Below are 14,888 nucleotides of genomic sequence, written 5' to 3' on the forward strand. Positions count from 1 at the left end.
CCAGTGACAGTAAGCCAGGCGGTGCCCGCCCCTCTTAGGCCCTCAGAGCGGGAGGGCGGGGACAGACACATGGAACACAGAGTCTGAGCTAGCCCTAAGGGATGGAGGTCCAGGAGACTTGGACACCTCCACACATACACAGAGAGAGGGAAATGTTTTCTTGGCTCTGTGTGGCCCTGAGTCACAGGCCTGACCCCACAGCTGTTCCTCATTTGGGACTTAGCTCCTGCTGAGTGTCATAAGGAGGCCAGAGCTTGGGGGACTCTGTAAGCAGGAGGATGCTGGGGAGGAGTTGGGTAGGGGAAGGGCACTTCAGTCCCTGGGCTCTGTGGGCTGTGGGCAGTGACAGAAGGAAGCTAAAAATGTGGCCAAAACCCTGAGGAGAGACTTCCTACACAGGCTCTACCTTGGTGACTAACTTGCCACTGTTTGAGTTCTCAAAGACTCACTTTGCAGGAAAGCCCTCAGCCTGGGCAACACAGGCCAGAGGGTCACCCCTCCAAACCTCACAGCCCAGCACCATACTGCTGTGGAGAAGGGCGGGGTCAGGGGGATGCAGTGTGTGTTTCCAGCAATACAGTGTGTCCTACCAGGGTGGGGTGGGGACAGGATGCTGGCAGCTCAGGATACAGGTGCCACCCACTCGACCCTCCCCCCCCCCTCCAGAAGATGGACAATCTGATGAAAAAGCTTGACTTGGTCATTGACCCCACCCCCACTCTCCTGCCCTCTCTGGCTTGTATGTTCTTTCCATGGATGGTGGGGTAGCAATGCCTTAACACATGATTTCTAATCTGGTGGACCTGTCACCAGGACAGCCAGCCACCCCCCCAGGCTCTCCCCATTTGCATGGGCAGGCTGTGTCCCTAGGTCCACCTCTTTCCAAAAGTGAGGGTTTGAAACCTAATGAGTAATGGTACCCAATTTTCAGATGGAGAAACTGAGGTGCCCTTTCTCAACTCAAGTTCCTGTACAGTTTTAGAAACAGACTAGGCTGTTGCCACTGCCCAGAGGGAAGGAGAAAGAACATTGAGGACAGAGGCAGGAACCTGTCCTATGTCACAACCCAGTTCCACCTGGCTCACCACCTCATTCCCAGGATCCTGCCCCTGCCCCTGCCCCTGCTCTGTGCTTGGCCAAGGGGACAACAGGGGTCAAACAAAACTGTACCCCAGAAGTCAGCTGGAGAGACAGAGACCCCAGAAGGGCCTAGGAGTCTGCTCTTGTGTGTGTGAGGAGCCCAGTGTGTGGACTTCAGAAAGGTGTAGGGGCAAGAAGGAGGAGGGAGCATGTTGGGAGGAAGAAACCAGTTAGGCCAGGCTGAAGGCCAGGGTGTGGAGGGAAGAGAAGACGAAAGAAGGAGCAAGCGAGCCCAGAAAGCCAGGCTCAGGACGTAGAGAGTAACTCACAAGGAAGCTGAAGGGAAAGAGAGGCCCAGGCCAGCTGGCTGCACTTGGGAGAAGCACCTGACATGACATGAAAAGCAGGCCATGGCCTGCAAGCTAGGGCACCCTGGGGTCAGCTGGGTTCCTTCCTTGGAGACTCAGAGCCTCCTAGCGTGACAGACCAGGTACCCAGGTAAGTGGTGTGTGGGTGACCCTTCCAGACCCCATGTACTGTCGAAAGCTGAGCACCGTTCTTGCCCCTAGCAGCCTTGGATGCTGAGTCCCCGCCCTATGCCCAGGTAGAGACAAACTGAAGCTCAGGACACCAAGCCTGAGCTTGCCTAAAACGCCACACTCCTAAAACAAGGAGTAAGGACCAGGAAGGGCCAAGTGGTTCAGCTCTACAAACTAAGGTCCAGCTCCTCACCTCACACAGATTCCCATCCAGCAGTCCTTAGCATTCTCTCAGGCATTTGTTTGTTTGTTTGTTTGTTTGTTTTTGTCTTGTTTCTTTGTTTTAACAGTCTCACTATGTAGTCTTAGCTGGCCCAGGATTGAATTGGCTATAAAGACCTCAAAAATCTGCCTGCCTCTGCCCCATCCCCCACTCCAAGTGCTAGAGTTAAAGTCATGTGCCACCACGCCTGGCTTACCTGCCTCTTAAAAGGTGTTGATGAAGGTCCAAGGACCAGCCCTGCACTAGCTGTACTGAATGCACATCTCACACTAGACACACTCTACCCTAAAACCACAGCACCATCCTAGCAGGATGAGATCAAGTCACTGGGGTGACCTCAGGGACACGGTGAGAGAGTCCTCACTTCTGACATCGCTAGGCTCTGGCTCCCATGGACTCAGGCTGGGCACCAGGGTCAGAGACAACACAGCCCTAGGTCTTTCTGAAAGGAAGCAGACAGAGGACACATTCTGTCACTGAGAGTAACCTCATGAGATATGCAGGACCTTGACTAGGAAAACAGTCGTTGTAGGCACCGGGGAGTTGGTGGAGTAGTGGGGGGGGGGGGAGGGGGAAGGGGAGGGGACAGTGCAGATTCTGCAACAACAGCACAATCAGTCCTTCCCTGAGCTGATAATGACACACAAAAACATCCATATGGCAATCCTTAGCCCCTGTGGGCACCATGTACCACTAAAGGCTAGAAGATGGATAGGGAGAGAATCCGGGATAGGTTAAGAGAGAAGCAGGGGGGCTGGAGAGATGGCTCAGCAGTGAAGAGCACTGACTGTTCTTCCGAAGGTCCTGAGTTCAAATCCCAGCAACCACATGGTGGCTCACAACCATCCGTAATGAGATCTGGTGCCCTTTTCTGGTGTGTCTGAAGATAGCTACTTAGATATAATAATAAATTAATCTCTAGGCCAGAGCAAGCGGAGCCAGCCAGAGTGAGCAGAGGTCCTGAATTTAAAATCCCAGCAAACAAATGATAGCTTGCAACCATCAGTATAGCTCACTAAATAAATAAATAAATAAATAAATCGGGGGGGGGGGCAGAGCTGGGCACATGGCTCCATAGCAGAGTGCCTGCTTAGCATAGATCCACAGGAGACCTTAACTCAAAAAAGAGGGGAAGGGAACAGGGAGCCACAAAGACTGGTCATCGAGTAACGGCACTTGCTGCCCAAATCTAAGGACCTGGGTTCCATCCCACCTTCCATGTAAAGGTAGAAGGAATAACACAACTGCAGAACCCTGTCCCCTGACCGCCACTCACCAGACACACAAGCCTCGTGCACACACGGTAATAAATAAAACGTAACATAAATGAAAACAGAATGATAGGGAGGCCGAGAGGCTTGGGTGCAGAAGGGGGAAAGGAATGGACTAGGAACTGAGGTGACTCAGTCACAGGGATGTCAGCAGCCCGCAAGAGCTGGAGGAGACAGGGAACAGGGTCTAGCCTGCATTTCAGTCCCACGGGGCTCATCTCAGACTCTGACATTCCGGACAAGGGAAGAATGGATCCACATTGTCTTAAGCTTCCGACTTTCTGGCTTCTTGGGTTCAGCGATTATAAGGAAAAAACCGTCGTTGAGGAACAGGGGATGGGGTGAGTGATGGGGCCCGACTGTTACCTACTGCTTAAACTGCCCCCAGTGTAACATGAACCCCCTGTTACAGTTACTAGTGAGAAGTCATGGAGTCCCACCTCAGGCTGACAGGAGGAAGCCACCCAGTCGGGGGGGAGAGGGTACCATAGTGCAGGATGACTGGCTGGGTGGGAGTGGACATATGAGCAGGCTCCCAGCCCTTGTCCCACATCTGTGCACACCTGGTAGTGACAGGCACCTTGATGCCCATGAATAGGCCCTGGTCTATTCTGGACACTGGCACCTTCTATACCTGACCAGGAGCCCCACTGAGACATAAGATCACAGGATGCATCCATAGGCCACCCTACTCTTACAGCCAGCTCTGGGAAACCTGGAGGCCCAAGGACCATGATCCCAACAATGACAATGGGGTGTGGCAGGCAACTCAGCCATCACTGGGCAGCAAAAACACATCCTACAACCTTATATCCAAGCTCAAGAATCGGCTTCAGGAGGTCCAGGCTGGTACCCCCCAAACACGTGGCCCATTCTGCCTTTAGTGATCTAGGAAAGACAGAGCCTGAGGCCTAAAGGAGGCTGGTAGCTCCATCTGATCTGAGGCAAGTTGGCACCTCTACCCAGAGAAAGAGGCTACCAAGGTGGGGGTCCTGAAGGCCAAGGCTGGGGACCTCAGGGGACTATAAGAAAACAAGAATTGAAAGGAGATGTCTGGAGGACTTGGGTAGCTGGGAGGGGCCCCTCAGGCACTGAGAGATAGGGGAGAGGAGGGCTCAATCAGCAAGACCAGCTACAGAGGCCAGCAGCGGCTGCCCAGCCCACAGAGATACTTGGAGAAGGTGTGACAGTCTGCTGTCTGTAACTGGGGACAGCCAGGGCTCACACCTATGAGCCCTTTGCAAAACATACCTAGGGTACCCCTCAGCTGCCCTACCCTGTTTCTTCCAGGGCATGGGGTGGGGAAGATTTGGCCAATCTGACAGAGAACAGTAAGCAGAAACTTAGAAGTGATTGACAGGTCCTTTCATTCATTAAAGCCAAGAGGGCCTCCCACTTCAATAGGAAAAACAAAACAAAACAAAACAAAACAAAAACAAACAAACAAAAAAAAAACAAAGACCAAAAAAACAAAAACCAAACCAAAACAATAAAAACCAATGCTGACCAGTCCTCTTGCCTGAAAATGACCCTCTCTTTACTCAATGAAGGGATCAGGGACAAAGCTGTCAGCTGGCTACCAAACACCTCGTAGTAAAGTGCCTATGTGACCAGGTCTAATGTCACCATCATCACCCTGAAGTCTCTGTGACAAGGTATTATTTAGCCTCACTCCACACACCAGGGGAAACTGAGCCACAGGCAAAGCTCTCTGCTTCAAGGCCATGGGCAAGCAGGAAGACAAGGAGACAGTCTGCAGGAGGAAGACGACAGGCCGTTCAGGCAAGAGGGTGGTGGAGAGTGGCTTCCCAGCACCCTCTGAGGGGACAAGGAAGGCCTCCTTTTGGGGGGACCAGATCTCAGAGCCATCCTAAGAGCATTCAGGGAAATTAGAGAAGAATAAGACAGAGACAGCAGAGGCTTCTGAGAAGCCCACAGATGTCCCACTGAAAGCCACAGGCTTCCTGCCACCAATGCCCAACTGCCACCTGTTTGGTACTGTTTCAGAGGCAGACATTGCTCTTACCCAGTAATGGGCCCGTGAAGCTTCCCCTAGACCTTCCACTCCTGTTCCGGGAGCCCCAGAGGGTTCTCTCCTGACTTGTCACACCTAGCCTGCAGTGGGTGCTGAGAACAGCCAGGAAGGGGGTGGGGCTCTCCCTACTGTAACCTCTATAGCAACCTCTTCCCCAGGGTAGCTAAAGATGGTCCTTGTCAGACACACCCACCGTCCAGACTGGCATTCAATGTCACACCCTGTGTTTGTCCGTGAGCTTTCCTAGCCTGACTGTTTCGTAGTTTGGACTCTACGGTCCTTTCTTCACCTTGTTGGACTTTTCCTAGTCCTTGTTCAGATGAACTCTCATCAGCTCCCAGGCAAGGATGGCCCCTCTGACTTGTGCTTGACTCTGCCTTCTCACCACGCCAGTCAGGAGCTCATCTGTTGGCCCTCCATCCTCTCAGTGGGAAGAGAAGCCTCTTAGGTTAGGCTCCACCCAGGCTTCAGCTCTGACCCAGCCTAGGGCAGTAGCAGCAGCTGGGCCCACCACACCCGACCCCCCCTGGTCTTCTTCACCTCCACCCAAAACACTAAGCCTGCAGCAAGGACCAGCAAGGATCCAGGGAGGCCTCAACCTCCCTTGCACAGCAGAGCTTCCCAGGAAGATCTCCCTGAACACTTAGCTGCCCTGGGCATTGGCTGAGTGTTCCACCCTCTGGCACAGAGGAGATCAAGGCTTGTGTCTTGGGATCCTGGGTGCCAGTTCTGGCTGGGTCACCTTAGAGAGAGGCTGCCTTCCCTTCTGCTGCTGGGGCTCATCTGTGTGAAGTCTGGGGCTGACTCTCACCACAGGAAAGACTGCCAGGGCAAATGAGCACCTGTTATTGCTCTTCAGCCCCACTCCACCCCTGGGCCCCCTTAGGGGGACCTTTCCTACACTCCCCACCCCCAATCCTGACAGCTGGAGATAGGATCAATCCTGAATTGTCTCCGAAAAAAGCCAGTTTCTGCCAGACCCGCCTTGCTCCCAGTGCCACACACCCAGCCCTGAAGGTAAGGAAGAGCCCCCCCCCCCACCCCCATTCAACTAGGGGATTGTGGCCAAGAAGGGGTGAAGGGTCATCTACCTGGGATCTTTGGTCTCATGGTCTCATGCCTACTCCAAACCATGGGATGTGGACATCTAGAAAGGTTAGAAGGTTTAATGGGTTGAGGAGCACAGGCGTGAGGACAGGAAAGGGGACCTGTAAGGAAGATTAGAGTCTAGCCCACCAGTGATAAGCACACCCCAGCACTTCTGCACTGGGAACGCGGCCTCAGAACACCCAGGTGGAGGTGAGGTTGATTTCTCACCCAGGGCTGCGGGTGGAGGTAGGGATGAGCTCAGGGGCCCCGGGCATATCTTTGGGGGGTGGGGTGGGGGTGGGGCTCCGCCTCCTAGGCCTGCAGGCCAGCGCTCAACTCCCAGCCCTGAATCCGCGGGATGTACAACCCCTGCTCGGATTCGTGCTCCCAAGGCACGCACTGGCCCGCGCTGCACCTGCACACACACCCAAACGCACACTAATGTGCGCTCGCACACGCCTCCCTCCGCGCAGCGCCTCCTACCTGCCGCGTCGCCGCAGCTGGAGCTGGACTCCCGGGATGCAGAGCACAGTGCGGGCACTGGAGCGGAGGCTAGACCAGCCCGCGCCACAGCCTGGGACTCTGCGGGGAGATGATACCCCGGCAGCCCGCAGGCGGGGGTTGGAACTTGGACCCCCGGGCTTCAGTCTGTCCCGCCCCTCCTCTCAGCCTCCTCCCATTGGAGGCCAGAGGCGTGGTCTCCCGGGGTGGGGCGGGGCGGGGAAAGGGAGGTTGTTGCGCATGCGAACTAGAGAGGCTGTGCCTCCCCCCCCCCACCCCCCTCCCTGAGGCCGCCCGATAGTGCTGGCTCGAAACTGAAAGGGTGGCCCTGACCCAACACTCCTTCAAACCCCACTCCAGTGCTGTCCGCGATAGGAGAGCATCCCGGGACGTTGGCTGCCTACCTCGCCATTGGCCTTGGAGGACCTGCGTGCCCCACTAAGTGCTGGCAGAGAATGTTGGCCGACTTGGGGTATGCATCTTAGCCGGGCTCAGACAGGGCCAAGGCAGGGCAGCTGAGAATGGGAAGACCCAATGAGATGAGAACCACTCCCTTTCCATTTGTATCCAAACACCCATTCCCAAGATTTTAGCTGGAGAAGAGGAATGTAGGCCCTGGTGAGGTGTCCAGAGGGCCCCAGTCAGTTAAGGGAAGCTGGCCCTATCCTGTCCAGACCTGTCCTGTCCTGGGCATTTATCTGCTCTGAGTGTAGACTAAAGCAGCAGGGCCCAGATTTTTGACCCTCTCTGACTGCCTTCAGAATGCCCTGGAATACACCAAGCCTTGGTTTCTTACTCTGTGAAGTGGAAACTGCAATCTCCTCAGGCCAGGCGGTTTGGGGGAATCCCAGGGAGATTTATAGATGACCAGGGCTGGCCAACAGTAGGCTGGGTCACTCTAAGGCCACAGAGACAAAGCTTGTCTGACCTGGTCATACTAGTCGCTCACAGGTCAGAAACTCAGGCCCACTCATCCCTCTAGTTTCCTGGTCTCTGTTAATGATTACCTCAACCTCAGTCATCCGGCCCTCTACCTCACCCCTGTCCCTGGCCACCTAAGTGTAGCTCCATCTGGTTACCTGACTGACCAAATAGTTTCCAACCATGTTGCTGTTCCCCCTACCCACCACCACCCACGCACAATGTTCCAAGACTACTAGGTTCCGCTCTCCATTTACCCTAGTCCTGGCCTATGGCCGCCGGCCTAGGGTTTTTACATTCTTTCCATCCCCACAGAAAAGCTCTTCTATTGCCTCCACACAGCCTCAGCGTGTCTCTGTCCAGAAGCCCTTGGTCCACAAAGCAGATCTGGATCAAGGGCTCACTCCACCAGTTACCGAGAAAGTTCTATATCCTTTAATGGTCTCAGTTTCCTTGTCTGTAAAATGGGCTTTCTAGGAGAAGCACATGGTGATTGTGGAGACAAAAAATGTCAAAAAGGTTCAGTCAAAGTCCTCAAGCAAGGTAGCAAGTAGCATTACCTCTGTCAGGGCACCTCTCAAATCTTCCGAGATAGAGCAGGGGTCATGTCTGGGAAAGTGTGTTCTTCAGCCCACAAAGCCATGGTATCCAGAGAATGCTCTGACTCTCTTCTATAGCTCTGAGTATGGAGCCAGGAGAGGGTACTATGTGTTGGTTTCATTCGTGGGCTCTGCCTTGACTCCTTAGCTGTGTGGCCTTGGACATGAGACCTGTACTGCAGAACTCAAAGCAGCACCCACACTGCAGTCGTGGGGTCTCATTGGCTTAACTCCTGGGAAGTCCTTATGGGGCCCTCTAGCTGTTACTGTCCTCTAGCCCAGCCTGCTCATTGTATAAAGATACAGTGTCTCCAGCAGCAGAGACACATACCCTGCATCATGATGTTTAGGCCCAGGTGCCTTAGAACCGGGCTTGGACTGGGAGGCCTGTCTCAGAGCCCATCTCTGGCAGCGTCCACCTTCCTGACAGATGAGGGAAGAAACCTAGAGAGACAGCGACCTGTCGAGGGCATCTGGACTTGATGGAGGAGCAGAGGCTCTGATCCTTGGGGAGCAGAAGATCAAGGCATGCCAGGAAGAGCTGGGCTGCCTACCTAACAAGGCTTTCTGGGGGGCGGATGATGCATCTTTGCCAATGTGTTGGCCTCAGGACCCTGCCAATTGGTTTTTATAAGCTTAGTCATCTAATGGTGCCATTAACGAGCCTGATGGCTAGGTGTTTTTCCATTAAATTCTCACAGTTATTAGCCCCACTTAGTCAATGGCAGACCTGAACCTCAGGGAGATGCCCCAGGTCACAAAATTAGTAAACAGCAGAACCGGGATCCAGACCTACCGAACTATGCTGGTTCTATCTATTTTGTGTTGGGCCTCTCCTTCTCCTCTCCTGGCTTTCAGGAAAAGGACATCACTGTAGGCCCCTTGATCTACTTAAAGTCCCTTGTAACTGGGGACTCATTCCTTCCAGGGATAGCCCCATCCCTTCTACTGGTCAGAATCAGAACCCGTTCTACCTAGCTCTGCAGAGCTCTATGCCTCTCACCAATGCCCAGAATCAGAATCTTCTCTGCTCAGGTCAGTAACACCATCATTACTGTTCCTGAGTAATAGTGTTACAGAGTTTCCCAGGTGAAATTCATAATGATCGGGTTTTCTTTTTTTTTTTTAAAGGTTTATTTATTTATTTATTACATGTAAGTACACTGTAGCTGTCTTCAGACCCTCCAGAAGAGGGAGTCAGATCTCATTACGGATGGTTGTGAGCCACCATGTGGTTGCTGGGATTTGAACTTCGGACCTTCGGAAGAGCAGTCGGGTGCTCTTACCCACTGAGCCATCTCACCAGCCCCCATGATCGGGTTTTCTTCCTTCCTTCCTTCCTTCCTTCCTTCCTTCCTTCCTTCCTTCCTTCCTTCCCTCCTTCCTTCCTTCCTTCCTTCCTTTATTTTCTTCCTCTTCTTCTCCTCCTCCTCCTTTTCCTTCTCTTCCTCCTTCCTTCCTTCCTTTCCTCCTACTCCTTCTCTCCCTCCTCCTCCTCTTCTTCTTTAATCATTTTGGCTGGCCATGGACTCCCAAGTTCAAATGTTTCCTCCATCTCAGCCTACTAAATGCTGGAACTATAGGTGTTGCTGTGTCTGAATGTGAACTGTGCCCACGTAGGCTCATGTGTTTAAACAGGTGGTGTCCATCAGATGGTGCTGTTTTGGAAGGTTGTAGAACTTTCAGGAGGTGAAGCCTCAAAGGAGGAAGTAAGTCATTTAAGGAAGGCCTTGAGATTTTACAACCCCACCCCTGTCCACTCTGTGCTTCTTAACTGTGGACTCAGTGTGGCTAGGAACCTTGTGTGTCCTTTCTCAATCTATAAGTCAAAACCTCCCTTTTCTAAATAGCAACTGTCATAGCAATGATAAAAGTCACTAATACAGAAAATTGGTATCATGAATGGGGTTTTTGTTATAATAAACCTGAGCAAGTCATTTGGAATTGCTTTGCAAGAGGAATGTGGGAGAACTTGGGGCTATGGACTATAGAACCTTCTTCTAGAAAGGTGTAGACAGAGCTCAAAGGGACATTGTGAGGGAGTCTAGAGGATGAGAACGCCAAGGGTAATGCATACCACAGGACTAAGTTGTTCAATAGGGCAACTTCCAAGACAGGATCTAATAGTAACCAGGCTCTGTCATGGCTGCTGCTCACTGCTCTTGTCAGGCCTACAGTGAGAGGAGGAACAGAGGAGCAGAGAGATATGAAAATGTGTAGTTTGGTGGTGGGAAGGAGGGAGCTTAAAGTTGCAGGCAAGACCAGTGCAAGAGCAGTTGTTATTGAAAGGAGTATCCCCATCAAAGAGAGAATCTAGTACTGTGCCTTGGGATGATTTAAAAAGAAGATTCTCAGAAGGCAAGACCTTGCCCATCAGAAGAGCCATCCTATGGAAATGCAAATTCCTTTCCAAAGAGAGAACCTGAGCTGAGAACGTTGGAGAAGGGGTTTTTAGTTTGCTTCCTTGTTGCTCCGATAAAAACCAAAGCCAAAGGCAGCTTGGAGGGTATAGTAGCTATTCCTGGTTATCAACTTGACTATATTTGGAATGAACTACAACCAGAATTGGAAGGCTCACCAGTGACCCTTATCTGGAGGCTTGGAGATAGAAGTTTCTGATCTGGATCTTGGTATGGAGATCTTCAGGCATAGTGGCTATGGATTCCAGAAGATTAAATCTCCGAGTTCAAGGTCATCCAGGATTAAGGGTGTGGTGGAACACACCTTCAATCTGGCTACACCTTCTGCTGGAGACAATATAAGGACATTGGAAGACAGGAGTCTTGCTCTTGCTCCTTCGCCTGCTTGCTGTGTGAGACTGAGTGAGTAACTGCTAGATCCTTGGACTTCCATTCACAGCTACTACTGAACCATTGTTGGGAATTGGGCTGCAGACTGTAAGTCATCAATAAATTCCTTTACTATATAGAGACTATCCATAAGTTCTGTGACTCTAGAGAATCCTGACTAATACAGAGGGGAAAGGGTTTATTTCGTCTTATGCTTTCAGGCCGTAATTCATCATGGACGGAAGTCAGAGCAGGAACCTAGTGGTAGGAACTGAAGCAGAGACCATAGATGACTGTTGCTTGCCGACATGTTCCTTGCTTTTACTCAGCTGACTTGCACAACACAGGACCACCTGCCCAGCGTACTACCACCTACAGTGGGGTAGGCTCTCCTCTATCAATTTAGCAGTCAAGAAACGCCCTACAGAGATACCCACAGGAAAATCTGATGGCATTGCTTCCTCAATGGATGTTCCGTCTTCCCAGGTGTGCCAAGGGGACAACCAATTAGTCATGATAAAGGGCCTCTCTGCTAAAAACAACAAATAAACAACAGTCTAAGAATGTATTTTTTCATATTCAGCCACCAAAACATACAGAACCCACTACAGCTTTGGTCCAGGGGGATAAAGCTACATCCTGAGCTGAAAGCAGAACTTGGCAATGTTGTTCGCCTGGTACTAGATGTTCAGGCATGGGACAAAGAATGAAGGGCATCATGGAGGTTTACCCTAAGATTCCAGAAGATCCTCCCCGACCCCTGGGCTCAGGCAATGCATGGCAGTTCTGCAAGGAGGTCCTAAGTATCCTCAGCATTAAGCTGGAAACGTGAAGTCTAAATTACAATGGAGAGCGTAGGATACTGGAGGTGCCCGGACATGGGGCATCCACCAAGGAAAGTTGCAGGCATGAGATGAACGAAGCCAACCCAGAAGAGAGGCTATGTGTGTTGCAGGTAGCAGAGCTAAAGAGGCAGCCTACCTAAATTATTTGAAGCCCAGATGACTTCATCACAAGCCCCAAATACTAGACATAGAATTTCGGGCTTTGGTATCTGCCCTGATGGATTTTGGTTTTGCTTTGATCTGATCTTTCTTTGCCATCCTTGATTCCTTCCATTTGGAATGGAAATTTTACTCTATGCCATTGTATGTTGGAAATATGTGACTTGTACCATTATTGTTGTTGTTGATGATGTTGTTGTTGTTGTACAGAGGCTCACAGTTAAGGGACAACCTCAACTCTCAGAAAAGATGTTGGGACTGTTAAAGACTATGAGGACTTTTGAAGTTGGAATAACTACGTTTTACATCGTGAGATGGTCGTGAGCTTTGGGGAACCAGAAGTAGAATGCTGTGGTTTAAATGTGAAACGTCCCTCACTGGTGCATGTGCCTGAACACTCGGTCCTCAGCTGATGGCATTATTTTGGAAGGCTATAGGGCCTTCTGGAGGTAAAGCCCCACTACAGGAAGTGGATCACTCAGGGTGGGCCTTGAGGTTTGATAGCCTGACCTCATTTCCTGTCCACTCTCCGCTTCCTGATACTGTGGCTACAAGATGACCAGCCACTCATGTTCCTACCACCACCTTCCATAATGCACTATATCTCTTCTTAAACTATAAGCCAACACAAACCCTTCCTGCCTAAAGTTGCTTCTTGCCAGGTATTTGGTAGCAGTAAGAAACGTAATAATGGTGCGTCATTGTACCTGAACTAGTATCCTTTTTTTTTTTAAACTCCCAGCAACCAGCTTGCCAATCTATTATTGAAGAGGGTGGAGGAGATGACTTGGTGGACTAAGCACTTGCTAGGCAAGCATGAGGACCTCAGTTCGAGTCCCCAGAACCCGTGTAAAGCCGGGTGCAACCGTATGTAATGGCGCACTCTTGCACCGAGACGGGGAGTGGAGACGGGGCATCCCCAGATGCAAGTCCGTCAACCCACTGTATAAGTGACGGACAGTAAGGGGCACTGTCTCAAACAAGGTGGAAGATGAGGACAGACATCCAAGGTTAGACTGAGATTTCCACACACACCACAACATGGACGTGCCCCAATCATACAACATATATTTACATATACTAAAATACAACCTGCAGAGAGCCCCCTCAACATGTGGAGTGGTCCAACACAGCGGCTCTTAGTGCCTGGTTTCTTTAGGTGAGACGACATGGGAGCCATGTTAACCGGTCCCACAAAACGATTGCAAGCCAGGGATCCAGAATGCAAGAAGCTGGGGTCTGGAGAGATGGTTCAACAGCTAAGAGCACTGGCTGCTCTTCCAAAGGCCCTGGGTTCAATTCCCAGCACACACATGGCTTTTCACAACTGTCTGTAACTTCAGTTTCTGAGAATCTGACACCCTTTCACAAACACACATGTAGGCAAAAACACCAATGCACATCAAATAAAAATAGATTATATAAAAAAAGATCAAAATGTTAGAAACAAAACATCAACAACAAAACCAAACTGATTTAAAAATAAATTTTAAAAAATGCAAGGATTGTCCAGTTAGAAATTCAGGACTTACAGTTAGGCTGGGTAAAGTGATGCACGTCTGTGACTTCAGTGTCTCAGGAGATTGAGGCAGGAAGATTGAAAGACCAGTCAGGAGATGGAGAGACAGCTCTGTTACTAGAGTGTTTGTTGTGTGGTAATGAGAACCTCCTATCTGATTCCCATCAAGAAAGAAAACAAACCATGAGCAATGGCCTGTGCCTAAAGTTCCACCCCTGGGGAAGCAGAGACTAACTAGCAAATCCCTGGAGTTCAATGGCCAACAGAGCAGAAGAGGGGAGCACCAGGCTCAGAGAGCGACCCTGCCTCAGGAAACAGAGTGGTGAGCAACTGAGGAATACAGCAACTTAGATCTCTCCCTTCTACGTGCACATGCACACGCATACACACGCATGCACATATGCATGCGCACGCACACAGAGTTCACAGTCAGCCACGGTGACACTGTCTCAGAAATAAGCAAGCAGCTTCTGGTTTGGAGCAGCTGCTAGTGCCCTGCACAGAGATTGAGAAGTGAACTTGTACTTCACAGAGTCAGATGGCATGCCAAGCCAGCGCGGGGGACAGAATGTCCTTAATTCTAGCCTTTGCGGAAACACTGCTCATATTTTGTTACTGGACATTAGAAGCCAGCTGAGGCTGGAGATGGGGCTCAGTGGAGCAGCACGTGCTTGGCATGCACAAGTTTGGCTTCTAGCCCTGGGAAAAAGGAAAGCAAAACTAAAAAATGTCTAAGGTGGTATCCTAGCTACTTTTGTATTGCAGTGAAGGGGCACTATGGCCGAGACCAAAACCAACTTACAGAGTTTATTGGAGGTTTGCAGCCCCAGACAGTTAGAGTCCATGACCACCATGGTGAGTAGCATGATCTGGAGCAGTAGTGGAGAACTTACATGCTTATCCACAAGCAGGAGACAGACAGACAGACAGACAGACAGACAGACAGACAGACAGACACAGACAGGAGAGAAAGAGAGAGAGAGAGAGAGAGAAAGAGAGAGAGAGAGAACTGAGAATGTGTAGACTTGTAAGCTCAGCGCTCATGCCCAGTGGCACATTCCTGCACCAAACCTCTTCCTCCATCTTTTAATCCTTCCAAACAGCTCCACCAATGAGGACCAATTTCTCAAACATGTGAATCTATGAGGTCTGTCCTCATTCAAACCACCACAGTAAGTATGCTGGCCCCTTCCTTCCCTATCGTCCCAGCTGAGGTAGGAGAGCCGCCTCAAGTCTATGGCCAGCCTGAGCTATACAGTGAAACTCTGGCAGTAGATAGATAGATAGATAGATAGACAGACAGACAGACAGACAGACA

General features: G+C 50.9%; 1 protein-coding gene and 1 long non-coding RNA gene across 9 annotated transcripts in view; one reads left to right on the forward strand and one right to left on the reverse strand.

Moving 5' to 3' along the window:
- Capn5 (calpain 5) overlaps positions 1–7,623 on the reverse strand; it is a 57,388-nt gene extending 49,765 nt beyond the window's left edge. Inside the window, exons 1-2 of one of the 5 annotated variants that reach the window (XM_030242033.1) lie at positions 6,721–6,936; positions 6,240–6,295 (exon numbers count right to left, since the gene is read on the reverse strand). The gene's annotated coding sequence lies outside the window, so the exon portion shown is untranslated. Of the gene's footprint in view, positions 1–5,139; positions 5,164–6,239; positions 6,296–6,720; positions 6,952–7,142; positions 7,225–7,534 lie in introns of those variants that run through there. The other 4 variants (NM_007602.4, XM_030242034.1, XM_030242035.1 and 1 more) reach the window with 4 other exon arrangements.
- On the forward strand, positions 5,871–13,481 carry Gm16938 (predicted gene, 16938). 4 transcript variants are annotated; one of them, NR_045969.1, is made up of 4 exons: positions 5,871–6,165; positions 7,099–7,210; positions 7,975–8,087; positions 10,816–13,481. It is a non-coding gene; the product is annotated as a predicted gene, 16938 (long non-coding RNA). The 4 variants fall into 4 exon arrangements; NR_045970.1 differs by having other exon boundaries at positions 8,002–8,087; positions 10,813–13,481; NR_045971.1 differs by having other exon boundaries at positions 8,002–8,087.
- Positions 13,482–14,888: the final 1,407 nt, after the last annotated feature.

The sequence above is a fragment of the Mus musculus genome, chromosome 7, assembly GCF_000001635.26.
Source record: "Mus musculus strain C57BL/6J chromosome 7, GRCm38.p6 C57BL/6J".
Taxonomy (NCBI): domain Eukaryota; kingdom Metazoa; phylum Chordata; class Mammalia; order Rodentia; family Muridae; genus Mus; species Mus musculus.